We start from the raw sequence: 12,819 nt of genomic DNA on the forward strand, positions 1-12,819 counted from the left end.
TAAAAGTTTAATTTGATCAAAGTTCATAACAATGTTTCGACGAATTGCAATTTTTAATGACAAATGTCGGTAATTAGCTGACTAATGAATAATTGGAAGTGGCATATATTTACTTAATGCCGAAGAAAGCGACTTGTTTTCCCTCTTGTTACACAGCAGAATAACAATGTGTGTGTGTGTGTATGTGTGTGTCTGTGTTCGAAATGTTTGAATCAAGCTGTTTCTAACACGAGCACTTAGTCTTGTCAGCTTTAAAACCACAACATTTGTCAAATATTTTCCAGGAAATTACAACCAGAATAACTAGTTAACTTCTTTTCATAGGAACCCAAAGAGAATAAGTAGCGGACACTGTGAATTAGTTGAGTCATTGCAAGAATTCAACTGAAGACAACATCCCTTCTTTCCAAAATGTTCAAAATTTAAAAAATGAAAATTTATTGCCATTGTTGAATGAAAGAATAGAGATGTTAATTCTTTTTCATTTGATTTTGTTGCATGAAACATCCGTAAGCTGTATTATGATTACAAACACAATAAATGTGAGCATTGAAGTCAAATATAATCAATTGAATTCAACTATGTTTCAACAGATAAAATAAAAATTGATATTTACAATGATTGAGAGATTGTGCACTGCAATACATTTGCAGTGGTTCATATACTGTGCCGTAAATCCACATTTGCGCGACCTACTAGATTGAATAATTATTATTTTTATTCTAAATCAGCAACAATTGAATTATCAAAGTCTGTCAATGCATTAAAGAATAATGAATAATCTCTTTTTGCAAGTGATTGAGCAATGTCTGGAAATGAACTGGAATTAATTCAGTTAAAAGTAATTACATTTTCCTGAATTTTAAGACTGAGATGACCGTGATCATTCAAATGAGCTAACATCAGATACTTGCAATGACGTTGGATGGGAAGTCATTGGTTCCTTTGTGGGGTAGGTGACCTGAAAAATAAAGGCATTTTCATACTGTACTATTAGTACTCAGAAATAATAGATTAAATCTAAATGTGAATCTCATTGTATGTGTTCAAAAGACTTATTTAAAAATAATTGTGCCATTATTGTAATGGCAATGACTTGATAATGAATGCTGTATTTTGAAGAATTAAAATGAATCAATATTTCAAAAGCATTTTGCTGTGATGTTGATTGGATATTTATTAAGATCAGTAAATTGAGGCATAAAACATTGTACCTAGCTTTATGGATTGAAGAAAAATGAGCCATTCAGTGATTATTGAGCAAAATTCTTTTTTTAAGTAAAAAATGTACGTAATACAAGAATTGTGAATTTCCATTAGACGGATTCCTTGTAGAGATATGTTACATCAATTAAATGATCAATATTATGATCAATGTTGAAAGATTTGTGTCAGAATTAGGAAGAGAATTCGTAAGTCATGAAAGTGAGCTTGAAACTGAACAATGTAGTCAATGACATGTAGCGTATATGTGATTTTAATAATATTGTCATTTTTGTACAATGATGAATAATGTTGGAATAGAAATGCCAAAAAAATCAACATGGTCAAAGCAGTTCTTTTCTCACAATGAAATGAAAACAATAATCATTTTGTAGCACTCATTATTTGAAATAGCAGGTTTTTAAATGTGACATATACAGTGAAGGCTAACCCTTTTGCAAAAATGTGGGAAGTTCACAAATTTAAAATGCAGTATTTGTTCAATTTGTAATAAAAATGGTTATAATTTGAATTGTCTCTTGTACACACACAACAAAAAAGGAGCTTAAAGATTGTTAGATTGACAAAGATTTGCTTTACAACATTATTGTAGTATAGTCAATATCTGTGATAAAGTAGAATTATTGGTTTAAACAATATAAATCAACATTAAAGACTGAGCTGAAATATAGCACCTCAATTGCATTAACTGCATAGAATAGTAAATAAATGTTTATTGTTGTCATTTGTCCTAGGAACAATAAGATACTTACTCAGGTTATTCCACTGAATAGTAATCAGCTGATGATGAATATCTTTGTGTCGCTTTATGTGCACTGTTTTGTGTGAACATTGATTTCAATAAATTTAGATATTTACATGAATTAGGAACAGACTGATAACTGGGTGTGAAAGATCTTATTTAAGATTCGACAATTTTTCGGAATTCAGGAGGTTTGCTGAACAAAACACTGTTAAGTCCTCATGCAATAAACTGGATTAGAGAGAAATATGCAAATTCAATTTTCAAATGAATGCACTCGGATATTTTCAGAACATTTCAATCGTACATTCAATATAAATAGATGAATGGAAAACTAAAAACAAATTTCAGACAACTCATAAACAGATCAATAACTAAAAATTGATATATAGTAGGAAGTGGCATTTGTTTATTTAACTGAAGAATAACTTAATTTTTTTCTAATATTTATACCTTTGAAGCATCAAGTTCTATCTTTACTTTGCATATTTCATCTTTGTGAATGCAACATTATCAAATATTTTGCAAAGAATATTGATTGAGTGTAATTAGATACATTCTGTTATTAGCGGACTGAAGAATATATATAGCAGATACTGTGATTATTGGAATGAACAACAAATGAAAACATATCTCATGTTGAATTGAAAGGCAATTCATTCGATTCTTAGATATTTTCTTCTCAACATTCAGAGCTGCTCTGGCACAGCTCTGTGCAAGGTGGGAATTGAAATTGGTCTGGTAACAGAGACACGACCAGACAACTCTGGTCTGGTAACAGATACACGACCAGAGTTGCACTAGATTCCTTCATAACATTCCCAACCAGGCTGGGCAGGGCTGAAAACTAATCAGATGTTTATTGCGATAATTGGATTGGAATTAAATGGTTGGATACTGTGTACAATCTTCTGAAAATTCAGTAGTAATTTACAATAATGATGGGAGTTAACAAATGTCTTAATTTAACATGATTTTTATGATCACTTGTGGAACGACAACTTGACAGAATTGTGTGATTACTGTGCATTATAAATAAAAATGAATATAATTATTCTATATGTTCATAAGTTCCACATTTTCAGAAATGCAAATTACAATGCTTTTGATCTACACGTAAATTGGAACAAAATGATGAATTGGTCAATCAATGTGCCTATTCAGCTGAAGACAACTTTCATTCTTTCTAAAATACACGATTTCTAAGTCACCATTTCCTGTGGTTGTTTAATGAAAGAAGAGAGATGCCAACCCTTTTTTGTGTGCTTCAAAAAATTCATGGGGATTTCAATGATTTTGCACGTGAAAAATATTCAATTGTTATTGTGATTAAAAACACAATAAATGTTAACATTGAAGTGATTTCTAATCAAATCAATTCAAAAGTGTTTCCAAGTTTAAAATGAAAAGCAATATTTAGAATGATTGAGTGATTGTGCATTGCAATGTCCTTGCATTAGTTATTATATGAAAACATAGTTCCACATGTACACCCCTTACCGAATTGAACAATTATTAGGTTTTGGCAACAAATCGATTTGAAATATTTTATTAATGAATTTAAGAATAATGAGGTATCTCCTCTTACTATTCCACTGAGTAATGTTCAGAAATGAAGAGAAATATTGCAGTGTAAATTAACTGGTGTTCTCTGAATTTCAATGGCTGAGAAGACTGTGATCTTTCAAATGAGCAAAAGTCAGATACTTACAAATGATGTTGCAATGGTAATTATTGGTCTTTTGTGGGCGTATTGGCCTTATCAAACAAGTTTTAATGTTGTAGCACTCACACTAAGAAATATGGAAGGTATTAAAAGCACATTGTACTTGTTATAAAGCCTAAGTTAAAGTATTGCGTAATTATTGTAATTGATAATTGTTTCTAAAATCCTGATAGATAAATTGACTTAATATTTTGAATGCACTTTGCTCTGATGTCGATTGTCTATTCATTAAGATAAATAAACTGAAAATTAAAATATAAAACGTGGCTTTAATAATTAAAAAATCTCAGCAACAATTGAACATCGTTCAACTTTTTTTTGGTTGGTTCATGTCTATTTTATTAATGTAACTTTTATCATGATAAATGTTTAGATAAATGTCAGAACTAGGAAGAAAATAATGAGGATGGGAAAGTGGGTATTATTATGCACTAAACATAGAGTCAATGACATTTGGTACAGGGAGTCATTTTGTAGCAAAAAAAACTAATAATTGTGTGATTATTGTTCATTGACAACTAATGTTGGAAGAAAATAAAACTACCTCAAAATGAAATTAAAATAAATATCATTTTGGAGGTCACATGATTTGAAAAATGGAAATTGTCACTTAATGTGACATTTGAGCTGAAGAATCGTTCTTCCCCCCGCCACCCCCATGTGTAGTCCTGTCAATAATTTAAAATTTAGTATAAGTTGAACTAAATAACAAATGGATGTTCCTCCATTGTTTTCTTGAAAACAAAAATTTAAAAAATTAACATGAAAATGATATCGCTCTGCAAGGAATAATTTCACAGATAATAAGTGTTTGTATTGAATTTAAATGTCACCATAGCTGTAGGAGTGATTTCCCCTGACAGGGAATGAAGACTGAGGAGATAGGCCGAACTCAGGCAAGTGGAAGATGTTTACTCATGCTGCAATCAGTTAATGCAGGGATCATCCCCCCGAGGCCAATCTAGGAAGGGAGGTCCATGACACACTAATGTGTACAGTAAAAAGCAGTATTTTTACACACCTTCTGTATTACAATGTCCACATGCAATGTGGTTACAGTCGTTCCATCATGATACAGACACCCAATCCTGTAGAACACCTAATCTTGGATGAACATCAATATGGATAGCCCGAATTTCCTATTGGTTCATGGTGTTTTACAGGTGCTATAATCTCCAGGCCTTGGGATCTCTGTGCATTTTATTTCCTCACATTACAAAATTAATTTCTGCAGTCCTTTGGGCCTCTCACTATGCCTTATTTACAATTCTCAAGAATATGTAATTAGAAAAGTTTTAAATGTTCTGAGCAATTTTAAAATAGTAACTATTTCTGACAATCAAACCCTGCCGGTTTCCCTGACAGCCGCTGTGGAAGTTAGCTGGGCTCTATCCTGCAGTTGGTGTTTATTCATTCACTGGGACAATTATTCTTTCATTAATGAAAGTCAGGGTTGGTCATTTTTCTGTGTGCCTGCATTCTCTTATCACTATCTGGTGTATGACTGTCTGGAATTGCATGCTTATGGACTTGGAGTAGGATTGTACAAAATGTTCTTTTTTTAACTTAAGACTGAAACACACTGTTGGTCTTATTTATCTCCCCTCCACCATTTTGTGTTTTAATTCCAAGGCAGGCTGCTCAGGGCTTCCCTACAGCAGCAAATCAATAAGGATTTCAGCATTAAAATAAAAATCAACATTCGCTACCATTAGGAAACTGTACCATGCAATATGCTTACGTCACTGAGACTTAATTCCACACTTAAAGCCGACTATACTGATTTGATCAATGATTACATATTAGATATAAGTAACAATTAGTGTTAAAACTAGTCACTGTAAACTTAAAATGATTAGAAATGTCATATTACAATCCGCAACATGTAGAATTGGAGTCGAAAACAATCAGATGTATCTTCATTTGTAAGGCTGAATATGAATCCAATGATTTCTGTGAACATTCAAATGAGAAGATATCAGATATTTCCTGTCAGTGTTGGATGAGGGATCATTGCTTGGTTTGTGGTTGTGTTGACCTGGAATAAAAGATAATTTTTTCTTAGTAAAATTAGCACTATGAAATAATGATTTAAATTGAAATGTGAATCTCACGATATTTGTTACAAAACCTAAATTAAATTACTGTGTGATTGTTGGACTAACAATGAATTGGTAATCTATTTTAGAACACTGACACATTAAGTGATTCAATATTTCCAAACGGGTTTGCTGTGATATGGTACTAAGCACATATGCTCTTACTTAAAAATTAAAATCATGGAAATGAAAGAAAGATAAATACACATACCATGCGCTTATTGTAAATTCATGCAAAATACAACTGTGGAATATGTTTAAAGCAGTTTTTCCTGAAATGAAAAGATAACTAGAATGATTAGCAGCAGGATGTAATCGCAATAAAAAATCATTCAACGTGACTATTCAGCTGCAGGCAGCTCCCCTTCCTTACACACATGTATAACTTCCAACAATTCAAAATTTACTCTGATAAAGAAAAGAACATACGCATGTAAATTCTTTTTTCTTGTTGACAAAAAAGTCACAAATTTGAATTTTTTTAGCTTTAAAAAATTTAACTATTACTGTGATCAGAAATACAATAAAACTTCATGTTGAAGAAAAATCAAATCAAATCAAAATACACATCGATATTCACAATAATTGGGAGAGTGAACACAACAATATCTTTCCATCAGTTAATGTACTGAGCCATAATTCCACTGTTATATCCCTTACTGGATTGATCAATTATTAGATATTAATAACTAAATTATTAATATGCTATCATTGAACTGAATATTAATGAGAAATCTCATTAATGTTTGAACGAGCAATGTGTCAACATAAACAGTAATTATTAGTGAAATGTCTAAGATATCTCTTTATAAATGAGGCTGAGATTACTTTGATTGTTGAAACGAGTAGCATTCAGATATTTATAATGAGCATTGGCTGCAAATCAATGCTTTTTGGTGTAGACCTGAAAGATTTTGTTATTGTAGTATAGGCAGTAAGAAATTATGATGTGCATCGCACCTTTCTGAATATTTTCAAGTTTTCTAACAGGTTTCTGGTCCAATCTTCAGTTTAACAAGGGTAATTTTGGGTCAGAACATCAATAACTGCAAACAATTTAAACACATCTCCATCAAAGTTGCTAATCTGATAATTCAGAACAAATATAAAAAAATTACCTCTGTAAATTTAATTGACTATATTTTTAGATTATAGTCAAGTTCGTTATCTACTTATTTCCTTCCTATTTCTGACACCAGTGGCTAAATATTGATTAGATTAAATGTCATATGAGATAGACATTAGCTTTCTCTCAAAGATCTGTACAGCACAGGAATGGGCCATTTGGCCCATAATGTTGTGCTGAACATAATGCAAAAGAAACTCATCCCTTCTGCCTACCCTTGGTTCATATCCTTCCAAATTATCGAAATGAACATTAAAGAGCCTTAATGTATCTGCTTCCACCACCAACCCTGGAAGTCCATTCCAGACAGCAATCACTCCCTGTGTACAAAACAAATTGCCCCTTACATGCCCCTTGAACTTTCCCTCCTAACCTTAAACACATGTCACGTAGTTTTTGACGCTTCAACTCTGGGAAAAACTTTCTGACCGTCAACCCTATCTACGTATCTAATGATTGTACAGACTTCCATCAAGTCTTCCCCCAGTCTCCGCCACTTCACAAAAAAGCAATCTGAATTTTTCTCGCCTCTCCAAATCCAGGCAGCATCCTGGTAAATGCCCTCTGTACCCTCTCCAAAGCATCCATACCCTTCCTGGAACATGGCGAACAAAAGTGAATACAATACTTTAAGTATGCCTTAACCAAAGTGTTAAAATGTTACAACATGACTTCCTGACTCTTGTAACCAGTTCCCTGACCAATAAAGGCAAGCATGCTATTTGCCTTCCTAACCACCTAATTACTTGCATGGTCACTTTCAGGGAGCCATGGTCTTGAACGTCAAGATCCCTTTGAATAATAAAGCTGTTAGGGTCCTGCCATTAACTATCTACTTTTTTTTAACATTTGAGCTTCCAAAGTGAAACACCTCACACTTGTATGGATTAAACTTCACCTTTAATTACTCTGCCCATATCTGCAATTTCTCTTTTTCCTGCTGCATTATTTGACAACACTCTACACTGTCCCCAACTGCACTGAACGTTATATCATCTGCAAACTTATTAACTCACCCAATTAGATTTTAATCCATGTCACTTCTATATAATTGCATCGCAAACAGAAGGGTTCCAGTACAGATCCCTGTGGATAAAAGACAGAAAATGAGGTAAATGCAGAATTCTTGAAGAAATGAGGTTTTTTCAATGACAGAATAATTCTGATGAATAATCTTCTAAAGTGAGATTTTTTAAAAAATTAACCCAATATTTTAATTCATTATCCAGTACAAACTGCTTTGAAAATATTGTATCATCTTAAGTGTTGCATTCTCACATTAAATATTATTTAATTGTCATTTCAATTATCACACCATCATGAGATTTACATTTTCGTTCAATCCATTATTTATTAAGGCCAGTATCATAATGAAATATTGACATTCTTTTCAGGTCAACACACCTGCAATCAACCAAAGTTCTCTCACCCAACACTCATTTTAACTCACTCATTCTCTTTTATTTGAATTCTCGTATTAATGGAAGGATCATTAATCAGTCTTATCAATTAAGAAATTGCTAACTATTTTTCACATAAATATTTAATTTTTTTCCAACATATTGCACAATTACATTGCAATAGGGGTTTTCTCATCATTCTTAAATTTGTTATCAGCCATTTTAAAACTAATTATTACCAAAATCTAACCGGTAATCATTGTTGAAATCCAATATCTCCAGCTGTATATGTGGAACTATGTCTCAGTACATCAACTGATACAAACAATATTGCACTCTACAATCTCTTAATCTTAGCAAAAATAATTTTAAGTGTGGAATCTTAGCTGGATTGAATTGGTTGTAAGAAAAAGTGCAGTCTGAAGAAAGGTCACTGGGCCCAACTCTCTCCACAGATGCTGCCAGACCTGCTGAGTTATTTTCCAGCAATTACTGAGTTTGTTTGTGATTTCCAGCATCCACAGTTTTGTTTACAATCTTGTATTGATTGTATTTCACCTCAATTCTAACATTGTTACAGTTCTGATTATTACAATAAGAGCTAAGTACTTTTCATGTTAAGCATTATTTAAATTACACGTGTTCCTTGTGTAAATAAACCAGAATTAACAAATGTTTGTTCTATGCTTTTACAATAAATCTTGAATTCTTAGAAATCACATTTTTTTGAAAATGAGGGAAGTTGTCCATCGCTGAGTAGTCACATTGAATGACTAATGCTTTATTTCCAATTCATGTGCATTAAAAAGCAGGTTAATTTTAACTTATGCACATGAATAACTGCTTCAAACAAATTGACTTACTTGATTATCATGAGATTTATGTTTATTTAAGACCATTGTTGCTTCGTTCCATCATTATTAGAAATTACTAATTCTTTTTATCCATTACACAATGGAACTGTCTAATACAATCCTAGTCCAATTATAACAATAAATATCTGAGCAGTTTTCCCTGTGAATAAACACAGTAAGTATGTGCTTATAGTCCTGCCCTTCCTGCATGGGAATATTATGGTAATGTGTGTACTAGTAGACCAGGAGCCATGGGTTCAATTCCCACCTTCAACAGAGATGTGTCAAAACACCTCAGAGTTGATTAGAAAATATCTAAGTGTCGACTGAATTGCTTTTCAACCAACATTGTCTCAACTTGTAACTGTTGTTCATTATAATGATCACAACATCTTGAATTTATTTGCTTCACATCACTGATTAAAGTATGAATTGGGCTTGGACTGCTTTAGTACCTGAGAAGTAAATTATTTATTAACACTAAATAGTCACGAGATTATGCAAATTCCTTTTTCTATCAAATGTCATGGACTGTATCTTGTGGTCACTCTCATATTCACTTTCATTATCTTTTTATTTTCTTCTTAATTCAGACACAAATGTTTGAACACCGATAAAGTATGAATAAAGTATTATGCTGCTTCTAAATACCTCTCAACTTTTAATAACTTTGCAGTCTTAAAGATTCTACGGTGTAAATAATTTTTAAGGTGAGGAGGAAAGATTTAAAAGGGGTCTGAGGGGCAACTTTTCCACACTGTTTTTCACATATTGGGATGAGCTGTGAGAGGAAGGGCAGTGGCTGGTACAATTACAACATCTAAAAGACTTTTGGACAGTTTATTGGATAGAAAACGTCCAAAGGGGTATGGGAGAAACACAGGGAAATGGGACTAGTTTAGTTTAGGAAACTTGGCCGGAATGCCAAGTTAGGCTGAATGGCCTGTTTCCGTGCTGTATCAGTCTAGCATTCTACAATTCAAACTTCACTGTGATTGGTCAAGGAAAGAACAAACGGGTGTTAATTCTATTTTGTATCCATAAAAAAGTGAGATGAATTTTAAATAATTTTGTCACATGAAATAGTTTGCTCTTATTGTGATTAGAAATACAATGAATGTGAGCATTGAAGTGAAATATAATTTAATCAATTCAACTGTGTTTCCATGGTTAAAATAAAAATTGATATTCACAATCATTGTGAGTTTGTACATTGCAATATCTTCACATTACTTCATGTACTGAGCCATTATTACACATTTATACCCCCTACTGAACTGAACAATAATTAGATAGAGCAACACTTAGATTTTCGAAAATCTATCAGTACACTTGTAAGAAGGAGAAATTTAATTTTGCTACATGACTGTGCAATGTGCAGACATGAACAGGAATTATTGCAGTGAAAAGTCGTTCCAGTTTTCTGAATTCATAAGGCTGAGATTACTGTGATTATTCAAAACAGCAAAAGTCAGTTTACAAAGCGTTTTGCATGCAAAATGATTGGTTCCATTGTGGGATAGTTAACCTGAAAACAATCGCATTGTTTCAATGGATTAAATTAAAATATGGATTAAAATAATATATGGATCTGACGAAACACATTAGAAAGACAAACAAATTATTCTGCAATTATTATAAGGATAGTGAATTCCTAATAAATGTTGTATTCTGAACAAATAAATTGACTCAATATTTTAAAATCACTTTGCTCTGATGTTGATTAGACGTACATTAAGATCGGTAAACTGAAGACTGAAATATAATACTTAGATTGATGGATTGAGGACAATAAATGAGCCATTCAATAGTTATTGAAGAGAATTATTTTTTGTCAAAATGCAGACAATACAGAAGTAATGTATTTCATTCAATTAGTTTACTTGTCGAAACATGCTATGTGATTTTAATTTATGTAATTTTATACTGATCGATGTTCAAACATTTGTGTCTGAATTAAGAAGAAAATAAAAAGATAATGAAAGTGAATAGGAGAGTGACCATAAGATACAGTCCGTGACATTTGATAGAAAAAGGAATTTGCATAATCTCGTGACTATTTAGTGTTAATAAATAATTTACTTCTCAGGTACTGAAGCAGTCCAAGTCCAAGTACAACAAGATCTGGACAATATCCAGGCTTGGGCTTACAGGAGGCAAGTAACATACATGCCACACAAATGCAGGCTATCACATATAAGACATAACCTAACCACCATCCCTTGACATTCGATGGTGTTACCATGACTGAACACCCACTATCAACATTATCCTGTGAATAATCATTGATCAGGAACGGAATTGGTCTCACTACATAAACACAGTGGCTACAAGAGTAATTCAACTCCTGGCTCCTGAAATCCTGTCCAAACGCTACTAGGCACAAGTCAGGAGTGTGATGGAATACTCCCACTTGCCTGGATGAGTGCAGCCCTAACAACACTCAAGAAACTTGATACCATCGGAATAAAGCAGCCCGCTTGATTGGCACTGCTGCTACTGAACATCAGTGGTGGTGAGGGTAGATGTTTGTGGATGTCCTAGCTACAATCTCTGCCTCTTCTTATTAACAAAGATAAAAGAATCTTACATTGCTCAACATTCTCATCAAAACCGAGTACAGTATTCACCCAAGCCCTCTTTTATACCAACCAGCAGCATTTCCACCACCAATAGCAGCTTCTCTTAAAATATTTTGTCAGTAACTTGTAATTAACTGGTTACTACAATTACAACTGAAAATGTGTTGCTGGAAAAGCACAGGTCAGGCAGTATCAAAGGACCAGGTGAATTGACGTTTCGGGCATAAGCCCTTCTTCAGGAAGGTCCTGAAGAAGCAGTGAACCACATTTTGAAATGATCTTTCTGAACATAATATAGATCAGGTTAAAACTGAAGTCGGTGTCTTACACAACTTGCTGAAAGGACACAGACAGTAGAATCTGAGGTGATCCTGAGTATATGGAGGTGAATGTGGGAGACAAGCTGGGACTGTATTGGAGTAGTCACTGTGAGGGGGAACAAATACTGGATGCAGGGTTTCAGCAGCTGATGGACTGACGCTGAGGTGAGCCATCGGAAACTGAGCAAGTGACCACCATCTAATAGGACAGAGAAACTGATCCATCAGCCTGAAACTGACTGACCACGTGGCTGTCAGTGACTCCAACACAAGTGAATGGAAACATTGCTCAGAGCCTGTTTCTGTAACATTCAACACAAGCAGGAAATGGAAAGTGAATAATGAGCTGAAAACAAGGCCACTGCTCTGTTAGAGTCAAAATCATTCAATGTTCAGTTATTGGACATTATTGACTCTCAGAATATTCTAACCTGCAGAATCACAGTAAAAGGGGAAAGTAAACAACATTTTTGGCAAAGACAGAATGAGCCAACTGCTTGTATAAAAACAGCTCAGAACAAATGTGCTGAATCCTCCACAAACTGACAAACACAGGTACCATCAGTTTATAGATAGACAATGAAATTCTTCAGAAAAACCCTTCCCTGTTTATGGTGTGTGGTAGAAAACATTCTCAGTGAGAACTGCCACTTATTTCCTTTGAAAAGAATCTCTGTTTCCCCTCAGAAAAGCAGGTGTGCCCCAAACTTACAGACTGTCTTACAGACAAAGGAAACCTGATCAGG

General features: G+C 33.5%; 1 long non-coding RNA gene across 10 annotated transcripts in view; it reads right to left on the reverse strand.

Moving 5' to 3' along the window:
• Nucleotides 1–414: 414 nt before the first annotated feature.
• Nucleotides 415–12,819, reverse strand: part of LOC140471917 (uncharacterized) — a 55,812-nt gene continuing 43,407 nt past the window's right edge. For all 10 annotated transcript variants that reach the window (XR_011957282.1, XR_011957279.1, XR_011957278.1 and 7 more), the window contains 2 exons: nt 7,934–8,003; nt 415–5,730 (listed from right to left, as the gene is read on the reverse strand). This is a non-coding gene — a long non-coding RNA (uncharacterized lncRNA). The remainder of the gene's footprint in view (nt 5,731–7,933; nt 8,004–12,819) is intronic.

Source organism: Chiloscyllium punctatum, unplaced genomic scaffold (genome assembly GCF_047496795.1).
Source record: "Chiloscyllium punctatum isolate Juve2018m unplaced genomic scaffold, sChiPun1.3 scaffold_202, whole genome shotgun sequence".
NCBI classification, from domain to species: domain Eukaryota; kingdom Metazoa; phylum Chordata; class Chondrichthyes; order Orectolobiformes; family Hemiscylliidae; genus Chiloscyllium; species Chiloscyllium punctatum.